We start from the raw sequence: 18,822 nt of genomic DNA, 5'->3' as shown, positions 1-18,822 counted from the left end.
CAGTTTTTGATCTGCTCACTGTTTTGGACAGTCTCTCAATGTAACCAACATACGCTCAATATTACTGCACATTCGGAAATATTGAGTAATGATATAGGCCTTCTAGAGGCTGCTTGAAGAAACGGAGGTAAAAATGGCTTGAAGGTAATCTGGCATATGGAAAGCTGTATTCTGAACTAAATTCCCCATGCGGCTTAAACGGAAATGATATGGGCAGTGTGTAGTACCACCACCGACTTAACGGCAGTGAAGCACTAACGGTAAAAGCGCAAAGTTTCAAAAACTGAGGGCTGCCCAACGAAAAATGGAAAGATGCATTCTGGGCATAACAAGAAGGGACTGAAAAACTGACGAACAGACAAAAGACAAGAGCTGAGGACGTGATAGTTATTGTTATTGGCAAGTAATGAGACGGAATGACGAAAGACGGACAAAGCAGGTCCTGTTTCAAGAGAAGATCTAATGCAAGATGGGTTGATGACACAAAGAAACAAGCAGGACAAACTTGGAGACGGAAAGCAGAGACGTATGGAGAAGTCTGGAAGAGAACCTTATCCAACAATAGATGATAAATAGCTGCCAATGATAGTGACTATATACAGAATGTTTAAAGAAAATGTCACATATTCCCACAGGAGATAGAATTCGCCAAAACTAGATATTTCGGAAACCAGTATCTGTTGAGATATGGGACAATCTTGCCTCTAATTCCCATTTGTCTGTTATGTAGAAGTAGCCACTCTAGGCAGTGCTGCCTGCGGTTACCAAGCATTCTGATACGTCTTTCAGCTCTTCTTCGCAGTGAATCAGCACTCTTTCAAATACATCCACCTTCATTCGGATTGCGTCACATGTATTGGTCAAACGTTCCTGTAACGTCTACTCATTCTCGAGAGGTTGCCTTTAAACGTCTCCATAGCCAGAAATCCAACGGATTCACGTCCAGCGAACGGGATGGCCTGCTACCGGACCTCCTCGACTAATCCATCGATCGTGGAACGTCGTGTCCCGTATTGCATAAACCACAGTCATTGTCTTTCTGCAAGGGTAATGTTCCTCAATACCGTTGGTAATTCAGCGAGCAGAAATCCGCGACAAACTTTAACAAACGGATTAACAAGTGCGTTAATCTTATCGGTAAAGTGCACGATTCTCTGAGTCCGTCGCCAACAATTCCTGTCTAAAAACTGATACTGAAGTGATCCCGGTGTCTCACCTGCATGATTGCTCCAGGATCTGCATCTGCCCTCATGTGCATACTGTGGTAATTTACTATGCCATCTCTTGTGAATTCTACATCGCTGAATTCTACGCTATATTCCTAAGAAGTAAAAAGCGTATTTCTCAACATTTCTTGCAACCTTGATCCACTTTTATATTATTTAATTAGGAGGGGTAGGACGTCAAACATGCCGACTTGGAAGAGGAGATGCACCAAGGGCATTTTAATTTGTACTGTCTATACTTTTACAAATAAATTCATAAAACTTTGTCAGCATGACCAGGAAGGATTTAGGACTCACACTCATAGCAGTGGAAGTTCAAAAACATAACAAAATAATTTTTTTATGTGAAATTTCATCCTTTTTTTACCTACTATTGGCTGCATTTGTTGCTATAGATACACTTGTTTTTATAAGAAAGAGAGATTCTTCGATGAATTTTGCACAGCATACAAACCATGCTTACAGGTGTATGAAACTCTAGAATTTTCCAAATCTATTAAAAACTGTGGTAAAAATTGAGATAATTAACTATAAAATGTAACAGCTCATTTGTTTTTTCATAAATTAAATAAATTCTAGAGTTTCATACAACTGTAGGTATGGTTTGTATGCTGTGCAAAACACATTGAAGAATCTCTCTTACTTGTGAAGAAAAGTGTACCTATAGCAACAAATGCAGCCAACAGTAAGTGAAAAAAATGATGAAATATCACATGTGAAAAAAGTATTTTATGTTTTTGAACTTCCACTGTAATGAGTGTGAATCCTGAGTCCTTCCTTGTCATGATGAGAAAGTTTTATGAATTTATTCGCAAAAATATAGGCAGTGGAAATTAAAATGTCGTGTGGTACCTTTCCTGCTCCAAGTCGGCCCGTTTGACGTTCTACTCCCCTTAACGTGGCACGTTTCGACCAATAATACCTCCCGAGGCAATAAGTGACACTTTTTTTTGAAAACTACATTCAAATTGAGTTAAATTGTTCTACGCTCTACCAATTGTGTGGTGTGTGTTTTCCAACTAATGTCGTGATCTACCAGTAGTCCAAAAACGCAGTTCACCGTCTACTTCATGTGTCTTATCCTCTGAATAGAATTTTTGTAGATTGTAGACTTGTACAAGGTACTAAACTGAATATATTATGAACCTCCTACGTCTTGCTTTGGAGATAATGATCAATTGTTTATCACTGTCTGTAGATGCATCTCATAGCGGGAGTAAAATTTGGTAGGCACCGGAGGGATTCGAACCCTCGATCTCCTGTTTACTAGACAGGCGCTTTAACCAACTAAGCCACGGCGCCACAGCATGCGGCTGGCACGCATGTAGGTGAAACCAAGAAGTAAGCAGCTGGTTCCTGCAGCTGGTGCGAATGACGACACTTGGAGCTCCAAGGCAATGCTCGTCAGCGCAAAGCTCCGTCGAACAGAACTAGGTGAGAAGCCGCAGAAATTTTTTTCTTTCAAAATTTCCGGCAAACTACGTGTCGTGGTTAACTCACATATGCTTAAATAAATTCCATTACGTCATCGTTCTGTACTGCTCAGGTCCCCAATGAAATGTCGGTCTACACCAGCACCAATGCTCAAGTTCGCTCTTGCCCTTCTAAGTGGAGGTAAGAATGCCTCAGTACAACCCTGCGCTGCTCAGACTTGAGTATTAAATCCGCTGCTACAATCTACTATATCAAGCGAGACCCTTCTTCACATCTACCACCAAGGAACTAAATGTAGTCCAGCGTACGGCATACTGACAACCTGAGCTATGTACAAGTGTTCCCTTGGAACAATCAGCTGTGCGACCGAGGTTCTAGCAACAACAGAGGCCCTGAAACAAGCACTTAATATGAACGATATTCTCGGAGTGACACATTCGCTGACCGCCCTTGAAAAACTAGAACATCAGTCATGGAGCTTGAAAACGAGCTATCATGTATTTGTTGTATGAGAGTGTGTCAAACCATACGGGAACCAAGGACAATGATACAAACAGTTCGTAGGATCTGGACACCCCTATGTAATGTGGAATTGGCACTTCCGCCGATTTAAAAGGAGGCAAGGATAATTGTGGTCTCAGTACTCACAACTAGGGCAAAGTGGTCCATCCATCTTTATTGCACAGTCAACATGGGTTTAGAAAACATCGTTCCTATGAAACACAACTAGCTCTTTATTCACATGAAGTGTTGAGTGCTATTGACAAGGGATTTCAGATCGATTCCGTATTTTTGGATTTCCGGAAGGCTCTTGACACGGTACCCCATAAGCGGCTCGTAGTGAAATTGCATGCTTGTGGAATATCGGCTCAGTTATGTGACTGGATTTGTGATTTCCTGTCAGAGGGGTCACAGCTCGTAGTAATTGAAGTAAAGTCATCGAGTAAAACAGAAGTGATTTCTGGCGTTCCCCTAGGTAGTGTTATAGGCCCTTTGCTGTTCCTTATTGTTTATAAACAATTTGGGAGACAATCTGAGTGGCCGTCTTAGGTTGTTTGCAGATGACGCTGTCGTTTATCGGCTAATAAAGTGATCAGAAGATCAAAACAAATTGCAAAACGATTTAGAAAAAATATCTGAATGGCGCGAAAAGTGGCAATTGACCCTAAATAACGAAAAGTGTGAGGTCATCTACGTGAGTGCTAAAAGGAACTCGTTAAACTTCGGTTACACGATAAATCAGTCTAATCTAAAAGCCGTAAATTCAACTAAATACCTAGGTATTGCAATTACGAACAACTTAAATTGGAAGGAACACACAGAAAATGTTGCGGGGAAGGCTAACCAAAGACTGCGTTTTATTGGCAGGACACTTAGAAAATGTAACAGACCTACTAAGGAGACTGCTTACACTACGCTTGTCCGTCCTCTTTTAGAATTCGACTGCGCGGTGTGGGATCCTTACCAGATAGGACTGATGGAGTCCTCTAAAAAGTTCAAAGAAAGGCAGCACGTTTTGTATTATCGCGAAATATGGGAGAGAGTGTCACAGAAATGATACAGGATTTGGGCTGGAAATCGTTTAAAGAAAGGCGGTTTTATTTGCGACAGAATCTTCACACGAAATTCCAATCACTAACTTTCTCCTCCGAATGCGAAAATATTTTGTTGACACCAACCTACATAGGGAGGAACGATCACCACGATAAAATAAGGGAAATCAGTGCTCTTACGGGAAGATATAGGTGTTCATTCTCTCCGCGCGCTGTACGAGATTGGAATAATAGAGAATTGTGAAGGTGGTTCGATAAACCCTCTGCCAGGCACTTGAATGTGTTTTGCAGAGTACCGATGTAGATGTAGATTCCGTGTTTGTGAGATCTGGTGAAGGCTGGTGACACTCACTTGAAAAAGCTTCACGTGCTCCGAAAGTAGGCTCTTACAACCATCACAGCCATGGTTTGACTCAAACACATACACCAAGACACAAACATGCTCTCCACACCTCACTCATTAAACACAGAACACAATCATTCTATAAAAACCTTATAGCTCAGACAGAAGGCAATGTGGAAAAATCCACACATCCTTCACATTATATGGACACACCCCCAGATATGATGATACTGCCAAAATTTTGCCAGTAGAGAAGCACAACAGAATGGGTGGATCAGGAGAGCTGTAATACTCCTGGTTGTGGCCGCCAGTATTTTATTTTGCTAGAAGGCCGCCTCGATGCAGCTTGATACTCGTGAAGTAGCATATGGTACAAAAGTGGAGTGAGTACAAACGACAGATAGTACAGTATGTACCAGTCTCGTGGGAGAATACGCCAGTAGTACTGAACTTGCTTCTGATTGGTCGGCACATTCGGGTGCTAGGCGCCAAAACGCCTAACATCTCTTATTACTTATTTATATACTTTTCATTGTATGTAACCCAGCTTTTAGTATGACAATCTCTCATGGTTGCTCTGCGAGTCCATCGTTTTTGTTTATTAAATTTCACTAGTTGTGAGAAACATAAGAGTAACGATATTGCAACGGAAGTGCTTCGGACACCTTCGGGTCGCTTTGGCGCGCCTAGGAGACGCAGTACCGGGTGATCAAAAAGTCAGTATAAATTTGAAAACTTAATAAACCACGGAATAATGTAGAAAGAGAGGTAGAAATTGACACACATGCTTCGAATGACATGGGGTTTTATTAGAAAAAAAAGTACTGCTAGACACGTGAAAGATCTCTTGCGCGCGTCGTTTGGTGATGATCGTTTGCTCAGCCGCCACTTTCGTCATGCTTGGCCTCTCAGGTCACCAGACCTCAGTCCGTGCAATTATTGGGTTTGGGGCTATCTGAAGTCGCAGGTGTATCGTGATCGACCGACATCTCTAGGGATGCTGAAAGACAACACCCGACGCCAATGCCTCACCATAACTCCGGACGTGCTTTACAGTGCTGTTCACAACATTATTCATTATTCCTCGACTACAACTATTGTTGAGGATTGATGGTGGACGTATTGAGCATTTCCTGTAAAGAACATCATCTTTGCTTTGTCTTACTTCGTTACGCTAATTGTTGCTATTCTGATCAGATGAATCGCCATCTGACGGACATTTTTTGAACGTTTGTATTTTTTTGGTTCTAATAAAATCCCATGTCATTCCAAGCATGTGTGTCAATTTGTACCTCTCTGTCTACATAATTCCGTGATTTATTCAGTTTTCAAATTTATACTGACTTTTTGATCACCCGGTACTTCGGCTGCGCTAGTCACTCTCGTTTCGGACGTTCCTGAGGGTCGGACACGTACCTCAGTATCGTGCGTTACTTAGATGTGAACATGTAATAGTCACTCTGTTTCGGGTGTTCTTCAGGGCCGGACATGTACTCTATATCGGGCGTAACTTAGTTGTGGATATGTAACACTTACTCTGTCTAAAGTACCTGAGAGGCGGACATGTGTATATATTTCGGAAGTTGGATGGAAAAGTTACCATACAATTAAGAAAGCTATGGCGAGTTTTGTGTGAATATTCGAATTTTAACCAAACAGCATACATTAATGAGAAGTATCGCCTACCATCATTGTCAATTCTACAGTTCTTGCCCGCTGCAGATACAGAGACTAAACTGGGCAAGTAGCATCCCGAAAAAAGCACAATCTCAGGTTCGAATTGACCGCGTAGCAGCCCCCGCCGAAGAAGATCCCACGACCGACGAGCTGTCTTCTGCGCTGGGGACACAACTTTAGAAGACGACAGGTTGGTGGAAAGGACGGTCAGAGACTCTTATTCAATCTCTCCAGATCTCTCCAGCTCCCAGATCTGACTTCCAAAGGGACACATGATTTATAGAGCTCAGCGATTCGAACGTGTTCTACTCATCGCAAGTTATCTGAGTAATAAATCCATCAGGGACGTTTAAACCATTCTAAAGCTACCCAAAGCAACTGTTGGTGCTGCGACTGTGAAATGGAAATGCGAAGGAACGACCACAGCGAAACCAAGACCAGAGTTGATGTACTCACGGACAGGGACCATCGTGCATTACAAAAATAAAAATCGCGATCCACTAGAAACAAGACATGTAACCTCCCCACTACATTTGTTTCTGTTTGAAGTTTAGCCCAACTTTATCTCTCCCACTCTATAAACATCTAAGAATTACCAAAACAATCCCCCCCCCCCCCCCAAACTGTTATACAACTTAAACTGATATACTAACCTTTGACTAAACAGCATCTAATTTGAACTCAACTCTAACTGATCGGAATACATTTTGTATTTACAATGCGCAACTGAAGTAAAACAATTACCTGGTCCTAATGAGAAAGGTTTATTGAAAAAGGAAGAGACCTATATATATACGTGCTTCATCGATCTAGAAAAGGCATTTCACAATGTGGTTTGGGACAACTGGCGACTATAATGAGGGAAAAGAGAGTGGACTGGAAAACCAGAAGACTTGTAAACTCATTATATCTTAATCAAAAAGTTTCAATTAAAGTAAGAGGAGAAAGTACAAACCGGATCGGACTAGGAAAAGGAGTAAGACAAGGATGCTGTCTATCACCTACTCTTTTCAAACTCTACTTGGAAAATATGATTGACCAATGCTCATTAGATGACAAAGGCGTAAACATTGGAGGAAGAAGAGTAGGGTGTTTGAGGTTTGCTGATGACATGGTCCTTCTAGCCACAGGTGAAAAAGAATTACAGTATTTGGTGGACACCATTGAAACTAACGGAAAAAATATGGAATGAAAATTAACACAAATAAAACAAAAGTATTGGCACTAGGAGGAAATAAGGAAATAAAAATTATGCTGAATGGAGAAATACTAGAACAGTTGCAAAATTTTAAGTATCTTGGAAGAAGGTAGACACCGACTGGAAGTGCACAACAGAAATTAAAACAAGGATAGCAATGGCAAAAGAGGCGTTTTATAAGAAAAGGAGAATTTTCTGCAGCGGTCTGAACAGAGAACTCAGGAAGCGACTCATAAAATGTCTTGTATGCAGTGTTCTTCTATATGGCGCTGAAACATGGACTATGAGGAAGAAAAACAGAGAAAGGCTGGAGGCTTCTGAGATCTGGACATGGCGGAGGATGGAAAGAATAAGTTGGATGGACAGAGGAAAAAAATGAAGAGGTACTGAGAAGAGTGGGAAAGAAAAGACAGTTACTAGATGTAATAAAGAGAAGAAAAAGAAATTGGATTGGGCATATATCAAGAAAGAATGACGGACTGATAAAAAGTGTTAGAAGGTTATGTAAAAGGGAAAAGGAAGCGAGGCAGGAAGAGATTCCTGATACTGGATGACATCAAGGACGGTACAACATACAGCAGCCTTAAGAACGAAGCAATGGATCGGAGAAAATGGAGAGGTAAAGGACCTGCCAATATAGCAGATAACTGAAGATGAATGCAAATTTCCACTTGCCTCGCGTCTTGACAACAACGTTGCAGATTTCTCGAAAGCACAACAGCAAACAGCAAGCAGGCAGCGGCCAAGATAGATTTCTGTTTCTAAATAAACATTCACACTGCTTCAAAACAGATTGTGCAATGTAGTAATGCGTAACGATAAACAGTCGAGTGGGGGAGAGTAACTATTCTTATGAAATGATATTCCGAGACAACGATTTTAAAATGAAGTATGTATTCAAAAAGCCAGATTAGAACTTCGTGTGATCGCACGTAACACAGGTCTGAACAATTCTGTACTTACAAAGCGAACAACGATATAAAGAAGGCACAATGTTAATACAGAATTTCTATAAAAATCAGACACCTCAGTCCGTTAATATATTAATGCATGACTCAGGGAAGTGGAGTGGTCTTACTCTCAGCTCTGAGCGAGTAAACCAACTTAACTACCTTCCAATAATCATTTCTGGAAGGTGTCAGGCGAATCCAACACCTTCCATGAAAACCCTGACATGATAAGCAAATCCAGTAGTATGTCACATAGCTCCGAATAAATCCTGACGTTAAATTAACCAAAGTAATACGAGTAACGAGTGAGCAAATGGAATACCACAGACTAACACATGAATGCCTAAATGCATGTCATACCTTCCCACCGTGACACAGACGCAGTTCCGAGGGGAGAAACGAGAACAGAAGCCGAGAGCGGAACCGTGTTAAGCTGGAAGGCCCTACGATAAGGGACGGACACCCACGTCGCCAGCTAACCGCTAGGCCCACCCCCCAGCCCATGTTAAAAGATAGAGCCCTCCAGAAGAACAGTATAGATCTTACGATAACACAAAAAGGGCTACCACAGCCGCAAGTTTTAGCGTGAGACTTTTTCGCGTCTCTGTTACGACAGGACCACCCCCCAGCCCATGTTAAAAGATAGAGCCCTCCAGAAGAACAGTATAGATCTTACGATAACACTAAAAGGACCACACCAGCTGCAAGTTTTAGCGTGAGACTTTTTCGCGTCTCTGTTACGTTGCAAACTTTAAAAACATTGCCCCACCACGAAAAGTATAACGTTTCTCATTGGACAGACAGAATTTTTGTAGGCAGAGCTTAAGGTTAACATTGAGACCCTGATTGGTCAGATGAAAACACAGCCATATAGTTTTTTTAAACCAACTTCGGTAAATTGTAGTAAGGAGAAGTTAGGAGAGAGTTGCTTCCGAGACGGTGAGGTGAGCGGAGCTGTGCTGTCCGCCGCCCCCTGACGAACACTGACAAGATAATGAACGCACGCGATGCCGCATAACAGCGCATAAAGCTTCACTCAGAACTGCAGAAGTCTCATCTGTTACACCCCCTTTTTGCGTAATACTAGTGTCGATCGTCAATTAAAGCTCATGGTGTTCACATTTGCCACTTGAAGTAAAAAATCTGAAATGCGATGATTTTTCTGTTATATAGTTATTGAGAAGCCACATCAGCCACTGTAATTTACGACAAGTTAGATAAGTAATTAAAGATAATTGAGGGTCACTGTAGACCATTTTGATAGTCTTCTCTTTTGTGAAACTTAATTTAAACCTAGATTATAGATGTGATATGGCATAGGTCATCCTTCGATCCATTGTAGAACTTGGAAACCCATTCAGGGAATAGTCGTTCACATTTTTGTTGAACGCAGTTGGTTTTTACCATCCTGTATTAAAACATTTCCTTTTATCAATAGTGCAATTTATAAGCAATTCTGGCCGTGGTGGTCTAGTGGTTCTGGGCGCGCAGTCCGGAACCGCGGGACTGCTACGGTCGCAGGTTCGAATCCTGCCTCGGGCATGGATGTGTGTTATGTCCTTAGGTTAGTTAGGTTGAAGTAGTTCTCAGTTCTAGGGGACTGATGACCACAGAAGATAAGTCCCATAGTGCTCAGAGCCATTTGAACCATTTTTTATAAGCAATGTTTTGTGAGTAGAATAAAATTTCCAATGGTAAAGTTAACTGCTTTTTCGACGTTATTTTACCAGCTAACTAAAAATAGGAAAGCCTTGAACCGCTTCCACTAAATTTGGTTAGTATTAAGATTCTTTTACAGGGAGTGCAGTGGAGCTGACGCTGAAATCATTAAGTATTTGGTTATATCATCGCTAGTCTCACTGAACTCTTCTGAACTCTACATGTCATGTGTGGTCTGGCGTCTCCTTACCAGCAAGAGGTCCCACGTTCAAACTAGTCGATTCCCTAAAAAACACGCTCAGAGCGTCGTTGCGCGAAAGTGATAGGGAGACACGATATAGAACAAACAGACACCACGCAGAATGTTAGAAAATGGCGACGCTGCCAGGATGGTAAAATACCATGATTGAAGGTCGACCACATGCCTAACTATGTCAGAAAAATATCCTGTTACAAAATTTCGTAATAAAAAACATTTTTTTTGAAAGGAATAAATAGTTGAAAACAGTAGCTGCAGCGATAGATAGTAAGAAAGTATTCAATAAAAAGTGAGACATTCTAGCAGAGCCAATAGCATAATTAAGTTATGAATTTCAAAAATTGTTAGAATTTAGTTTTCTCTCGAATGCAAGCGCACAGGTGGCGGACACATCTTTGACAAGTTGGTTCTGACCCAACAAGTAAGTGAATGGATTGTCAAGTCGTGTGTGCAAAAAGTTTATGAAACGCGTGAGATTGTATGAGCGCATGTTGACGCGAAGCAGGGTGCGTGAATTGCTTTTAAAACAGAAAATAAGGGATTCGGAAAGATTAGCAATGGCAGATCGAGACCTTGATCGAATTGAGGTAGAGACCCAGCATGAAGATGGACAGAGAATAGAGGACAGTACAACAGACGATGCAGTATCGCGAGAAATAGGACATATAACGCACCATAACGAGGATAATGTACGTCAAGGCATAGAAAACGTAAGTCAGCATACGACAGAGGAGCAGGAAAGTAGAGAGACAGTCGATGAGGATTATAACTTGCGTCTTGAATACGTAGAACCCATAGTACAAGTAATCAGAGCTCCCTCACCACAGAGTACAAGGAATGTGAGCAGAAACGTGTCGCAGCATAGTTCAATGCAATCGGTTGCGAACCAACACTTGGGCGATAACACAGAGCGTAGGACGTCGGAAGAAAACGCAATAGGACCCACCAATCTGTCAGAATTATTACAACAAATTACGGAAAACATGACAAGGCAAAATAAAGAAATTGCGAACCAAATTAAAATTCAGAATGCAGAAACCACGAGACAAATGCGTGAGATTAAAGAACAAAACAAAAAAATCAGTTACACCAAAGTCATATTGAAGACGAGGCAAAAGAATCTCGAGAAGTGATAGGAAACTTAATAACAGGTCACAATCAATTGAGAACAGACATTGAAAAGGTACAAGTGGACGTACAAACATTGCGTAATGACATTCATGACGAGATCAAAACATTACGTAACAACACCCAGGGAGAAGTCAAGAAACTAGAGAAACAGATAAACGTAATTACTAGACAAGCAGCAGGTACAGAGCGTGAAGTTGTTGAAAACAGTGTGTTACACAAACGTATCACAAAAGCAGCGCTGAAAAGATATGATAACCGCATAGTCAAAAGAGAAGCGCAAACGAAGCGACAATTTCAGAAATTGCGAACAGAGTTGTTGCAAACCATTGAAGAGCGTAGTGAACAGGACCGAACAAGCACAAAGTCTGCAACCACATCCGTATCTGTAACAGCACCGGAAAAACAAGAAGATATTACGCATTTGCGATTCCAATCACAGGCGGAAAGTGACAACGTGAAATCAGACAGCCTGCACAGCAACAAACACGTTTCGAAATTCTTGATGAACAAACGTCATCACAAACACATGCGGAACCACAAATGTATGTTTCAAGACAGTTTAGATCGTGCAATGAAGCAGCAAGGTTAGCCAGACAAGATACTGAACCAATACCTGACAATGGAAAGCCAGGTCACGAAGAGTACAGTGCAATGCATTCAGCTACACGTTCACAACTGATGGAAGAAAATTATTGCGTACCACTCGAACGATACTTCGCAAGGGTAGGCGAAAGTTACAGTGGACAATATCCAATGGATCTACCACAACCGGAAAGAACGACGGGAGAAATGATCAGAAACAAAAGTGGCGAAGAATCGCGAATTTCATATGGAACTATGACGAAGTACGACAACGATCATTTCCTCACAGTCAGAAAATTTCAACACTTTCGAGAAGGAAACTCATTACATCCACGACCTTTTATTGATCGATTCCGAGTAGGATTACCAGAACACTGGACGCTAGCACACAAATTAGACTTTATATGTGCACACATGTCAGGAACAGTCGCAGAAACCATGCAGAATGTTGCAGCGACATGCCGATCGTACGAAGATTTCAGAGAGAAGTTTCTCTCACGATATTGGTCCAGCGAAGCACAGAACAGAGTGAAGTACGAATTATTACAGAACCCATATTTTGAAGATTCAGGAGAGAAGAGTCCCGTGAAATTTTTCGAATTAATGGCAAAGAAAAATCAGTGCTTAGATGTACCATACAGTGACGGAGAGTTGATTAAATTATGCGCGATGAAGCTACCATTGAAATACCAGCAATCATTAGTAGGTCGCGGAGGCAATGACGTCGAAGCATTTAAAGGTATTCTAAGGGAAGTAGAGTTCATATTTTCGGAAGATGACGCAAGAAAAAGACGAAGCGAACGTGAAAACGAAAGCAAAAAGCAGTGGAATCCACAGGACACAGTACGAAGAAACAATAATTACGAACCATGTGATAACTTCGCACCAAGAAACGACAATAGATTCCGACAAAGAACCGGTTATGGATGTAGAAGAGAATATGGCAATAACTACAATTCACCCAGGAACGGCAACAACTATTACAGAGGGAATAACGACAACCGGAACGGGTAGTGGAGAACCAATAGACCGACAAATTATCAACAAAGAAACCACTATCAACAAGCTGAACAAGAAAAGAGAATACAGATAGAAGAGGTGGAGGTAAGACCACCAAACCCCGATAAAGTTTCGAATTGACAGCTAAGCGCCCATGCCTAAGAGAATGACGCACCGACCCAGGACAATTGCAGCACCTTGAACAGAGAAGTAAAAATCTTATCACGAGAAAAGAAGAAGAAGAAACAAATCCGCAGGGACCAGATGAAAACGAAGACAAGAAAACAACAATATCGTGTTGGGACGAAATTAATTGGGAGAATACTGACGAGGAAGATGAATTACCAGAGGCATGCACAACGAATGTAGGAGGAAAGGACGAAGTAATGAGTATTGCAGAGCTATTTGAGATGGAAACCAGGGAAAGCGAATTCAATGAGGATAATGCGCAGTCGACAGAAGTTGAAAATAAGTTACGAGTGGGCACACAACCCAACATATATAATGAAGGAAGTTATGAAGCGATAATTAGAGAATTTAGATGCGGTTATGTGGAAGTAGCGACGAAGAAGGAGAAGATAGACAAGATGAGAAAAAAGTAGAGGATGTTGAAGAAAGCGTAAATGAAGGAAGAAATAGAGAAGAGGAAATAAAAGAGAGAGAAGTAGCAGTCGAAGCTTATCCTACAGAAAGTTCGAATTCACAAGGGAAATTCCTAAAAAGACTCATGTACGATTCAGTGGAGGATTCGTTGATGCAAGAAGAAGAAGAAGAACAGAACCAACGCTTTCAAATTCAACCAATTGCGAAGGCCATGGTAAAGCATATCCCAGTCAATATTGTAATTGATAGCGGAAATGAACTGACTGGGATCTCAGAAAATTTATTCATGCCGTGTAATGCCAATGAGGAATTGCCAGTTCTGAAAACACGTAAGATTAAAGTAAGAGGTCCTGTTAGAAACAATGCTGCGGAAGTTACGAGACAAACAAGGTTAACTCTTTTGTGTCAAGGTCAAAAGATCGAAGCCAACTTTGTGATTATACCTAAACTAACTGTAGATTTGATTATAGGTGCAGATTTTTTAAATGAGAGACGAGCGATAATAGATATGGGGAAAGGTAGCGTAACATTCGGGAATGTCACACTTCTCTTTGAGCAAAAGCTAAAATTAGAAGAAATACCAGTTATAAACAAACAATTAAGAACGACGCGAGATAAAGAGGATGAAGAATTAGAATGGTATGCACAAAAGGGGGAATCGCCTCGACTCATGTTAGAAGTCCATGAAGAAATCGACGAAAAATTGCAAGAAGTTCAAGGTATTTCGGAACACAGTAAAAGAGAATTAGACGGTATTTTACGAGATAAAGCAGAGGTATTTTTATCTAAGACTGGCAGTATTAAACACTTTCAGTACAAGTTTGAAGTAAAACAGCACAAACCATTTAGAGTGCCACCCTATACAATCCCATTAAGCTACAGGAATAAAGTATTCCAGGTGATATCTAAAATTTTAGATGACGATATTATTGAACCAGCTACCTCCACATATAACAGCCCGCTCCATATTGTACAAAAACGAGACGGGAGCATCAGGTTAGTGCTTGATTCCAGACAGATCAACACAATCATAATCACTGAGACAGATCGCCCAGAAAAATTAGAGGAATTGATTCAAAACTTCCACGATGCTAAGATATTTTCATCAATTGATTTACGGAGTAGTTTCTGGCAAACAGAATTGGCCCCAGAATGTAGAAAATTTACAGCATTTATCGTATTCGGTAGATGTTACCAGTTTAAACGATTGCCATTTGGTTTAAACATATCATCAGCAGCATTTATTAGGGGATTTAATACTATACTCAGTCCTGAAATTTTACAAAAAATTACTTGTTATGTTGATGATGTGATTATAGCAGAACCCTCTAGGGAACATCACAACGACACATTAAATCAGTTTTTACAGATCATGAAAGAGCATGGGGTCACAGTAAATGTAACAAAATCCAAATTTGGAAGGCGAGAGGTCAAATTTCTAGGACACATAATTTCAGAGAAAGGGGTAATGCCCGACCCAGAAAAACTAACGGCAATCAAAGAATTCTGTAATCCATATAATAAGAAAACTCTCAGAGGATTTCTAGGTCTCACCAGATTCTATAAAAAATTTATTTGGATCGACTCTCTCGCAACACCACGCCTATGTGCAGTGACTGGAAAAAACACGCCATGGGTATGGGATCAACAAGCCAATGAAGAATTTTTAAAAGTGAAAAACGCACTAACAACAGCACCGATTTTAGCACATCCTGATCTTACACAAAATTTTTGTATGGCCACTAAGAGCGCGAAAACAGGTTTAGGAGTTGTTTTATTCCAAGAATACGAACAGGCAGGGCTAAGATCATATAGAACAATTGCATTTGCCTGTCGGGTACCCACAAAAAGCGAGAAAAACTATTCAGTCACGGAGCTGGAAGCATTGGCCATTGTATGGGGCTTCCAAGGTTTTCGATACTTCCTATTCGGAAGAAAAACAAAAGTATACACTGACCACAAAGCATTAGAATTTCTGTTATCCACCAAAATAACTCATGGGAGGTTAGCCAGATGGATGTTAATACTACAAGAATTTGACTTCACTATTACACACATACCAGGACCAGCGAATGTATTAGCAGATGCTTTATCACGATGTCCACAGGGTGCATCCAATAACATAGATTTGGAAGCAGCAGAAGACCAGTTTACGATGTACTATATGAAACAAGTACCTTTCGAAAACTACATTACGATAGCATTGAAAAACATAGGCTAAGAACAGGACAAGGATCCCGAAATACTAGGAATCAAACACAAGTGGAGAAGTAAGGATTTTCCAGACATTCGACAGCACTATCTCGTAAAAAACAATGTTTTATTTTTTAGACGAAATGTTCCAACGAACGAATGGTTAATTTATATCCCAGATGAACTAATTAATAAGTACATATGGTATACACATTTAAGTAATGGCCACTTTGGACCAAAGAAATGCTTTTTAAAAATAAAACAAACAAGCCATTTTCCTAATATGGAAAGATGAATTAGAACAGTATTAGTCAAATGCAAAAAAATTATGAGGGATAAACACGTCACTTTCCAAACCAAACCACCTATGTTTCCAATAATCCCTAAAAGATTAAAACAAATAGCTGCAACAGATTTGATGGGGCCCCTCCCACGCACAAAAAATGGATATATTTTCATATTTGTTGTTTTGGAACTTACTTCTAAATATGTTACCTTGACACCATTAAAACAGGTAACAGGTCTTACTATAAGTAAAGCATTTAGACAAGATTTTCTCTGACAAGTAGGTCGAGTGGAACGAATAATTTCGGATAATGGCCCACAATACAAATCAGTGCAATGGCAGAACACATTAAAACAACACAAAATAAAACCCATCTACATATCTAAGTACAAACCTAGCGTAAATCCAGCAGAACGATCTATGAAGGGCATAGGCACTTTATGTCGATTATATGCAGGCAAAAGACACAACACTTGGGATATATACCTTAAAGATTTTCAAGAAGTAATGAATGAAATACCACATAGCACTACACTACTACCTCCAGTTACTGTACTTAAAAATATTGAACCCCGAAACATAACCAGAGAAAATGTTAGATTTCCTATTGCACCACATAGATAGCACAAACAAGTCATAGCAACAGCACTCTCCAACAACAGAAAGGCAGCCATTAAAAGAAAAGAAACAGGAGATAGAACAGCAATTAAAAGAACATTCTCAGTAGGCCAGAAAGTATTTGTAAAAACACACCATCTCTCCAGCAAACAGAAAAACAAAATACGTAAGTTTTACGCTGCATACAAAGGACCTATCATAATTAGCTGAATTGCTCATGATAATGCTGTGGAACTAATGAACCCAAAAACAGGCAAAACCTTAGGACTTCACCATGTGAGCCATATCAAAAAGTTTGAAGATTAATTTTATTACTGGTAAATAATCAGCACAATATTTCAAGATTATGTTGCAGATAAGTCCATCAGGAGAAAGAAGAATGAAGAGAGAGGAAGGTGGGAAAAAGAAAGTAGTTTCAATAAAAACAAAAACAAAAATAACACCAATAGTACCATAGTAAGGTGAAGGGATAAAGCGTAGATAGTCTAACAACATGAAATACTAAAATTCTATACACCACGACACTACACAAAAATAAAAAACGAATTTGAGGATTCTGGAAGTTAAGACTCAAAATATCTTAGAATTGTAACATGGAAAGGGCACCGAAATTTGTAAAGCTTTTAAGAAGGCGTAAAACAATGTAGGTACTAGACATATGTTAGATGATTATAAGTAAATCTTTTTGTAAGAACCATTGTAAAAACTCCGGCAAGGACGAGATGCAACGACCCACAAGTTGCAATGAGAGATGTATCAAGAAAGAAAATGACATAATTAGCAAGACACGATTCCTACAAGGCAGAAGCGTTGAGAGAAGGGAAAGGACAGCAAGACCAACAGAAGGCCCTTGTAACTGAAGTGGGCAGTAAATCTGCTGAACCACAGGGTGGCGGAACCCTGCTGGGACAGAACACGGAACCACCCCCAACTCAGCGGAGCGAGCAAAAAGCGGCCCGACGAGAAGATGGCTTGCGCAAGGCACCACTGGCAAAAAATTTGTATAAAGTCACACTACTGCTATTAAACAGCATGCTGATGTACGAAACTGAAGAAAACTTCCGCAAAGTAAAAATGATGCACCCAAACAATTTATCAAACTGTTACTAAGAGGAGAACTTCAAAGCGACTAGTTATCAATAAATATTTCCATATCCCACCCAGAGAAGAACCAAGAAGCAAGTAAGAAGCAGAGAAAAAGCAGGAAGAACAGAAGTTGAAGATCCGCAAGATTGAGACCAAGAAAGAAGATGGGTGCAGAATAGACGACATACCTTCCCAAATCCCTATCCTATTGTAAACTAGTCGTCTGTGAAGTATTACAACGAAAAACGACCGCTTTCAGCGACGCATAACGATGTCTTTCACGCATACAAAGCCAGTAAACCCCGAGATTCTGCACTCACAGCTCCATTCCATTATGGGACCTCCACAACAGCAACACACACTTGCAAAGCCAACAAGGAATGACGAGCGAAGCTGTACATCAAATACTTGCCCACATCCATCTCGCTCAAGTCCATCACCTTTGTGCAAAAAACATTCGCCAACCTCATGCTTAAACATTCATAGGATTGTGTGAATGTGTGAAATCAAATTATGTGATGTAGGAATTGTGCAAAAGAAACGTGTGAAAAACTAAATAAGTTAAGTATGCCAAACAGCTAATAAACTATAAAATACCAGTCATTAACTATGGACTTAAGTAAAAAGTAGACTATCGATAAAAATAAGTCATTAGTTTTGAAATGGACAGTATATAAAGAACAAAAGTAAGGCATAATAAACACTAAAACTATATGCCACTTATTTTCTCCTCATAAAAATAAAACAATAACTATATTTTACTTATTTTCTCCTTATAAAAACAAAGAATAAAAAATTACCTTGTTGGATGTTCTCCCTTTCTTTTAACATTTGTACCATTTGTTAGGATAATATCTCAATACTTGTATATGTATATTTCTTTGTCAAAGCAATTCTTGGAAATAATTCTTATTTGTTAGTGTAACAATGTTGAAATGAGTGTCTAGAAACAAAAACATTTTATTTGTACATGATATTTAAAAAATGTGTTGGGAATAGATTTTACTTAATTACTACAATTATAA

The 18,822-nt window shown here is 40.0% G+C and overlaps 1 non-coding gene across 1 annotated transcript; it reads right to left on the bottom strand.

The window, feature by feature from the left end:
• Nucleotides 1-2,454: 2,454 nt before the first annotated feature.
• Nucleotides 2,455-2,528, bottom strand: Trnat-agu. Its single transcript has one exon. It is a non-coding gene; the product is annotated as a tRNA-Thr (tRNA).
• Between the last annotated feature and the right edge of the window lie 16,294 nt (nt 2,529-18,822).

The sequence above is a fragment of the Schistocerca americana genome, chromosome 2, assembly GCF_021461395.2.
Source record: "Schistocerca americana isolate TAMUIC-IGC-003095 chromosome 2, iqSchAmer2.1, whole genome shotgun sequence".
Classification (NCBI taxonomy): domain Eukaryota; kingdom Metazoa; phylum Arthropoda; class Insecta; order Orthoptera; family Acrididae; genus Schistocerca; species Schistocerca americana.
The sequence above is the reverse complement of the archived record's forward strand: the minus strand, read 5'-3'. Positions and strand labels throughout refer to the sequence as shown.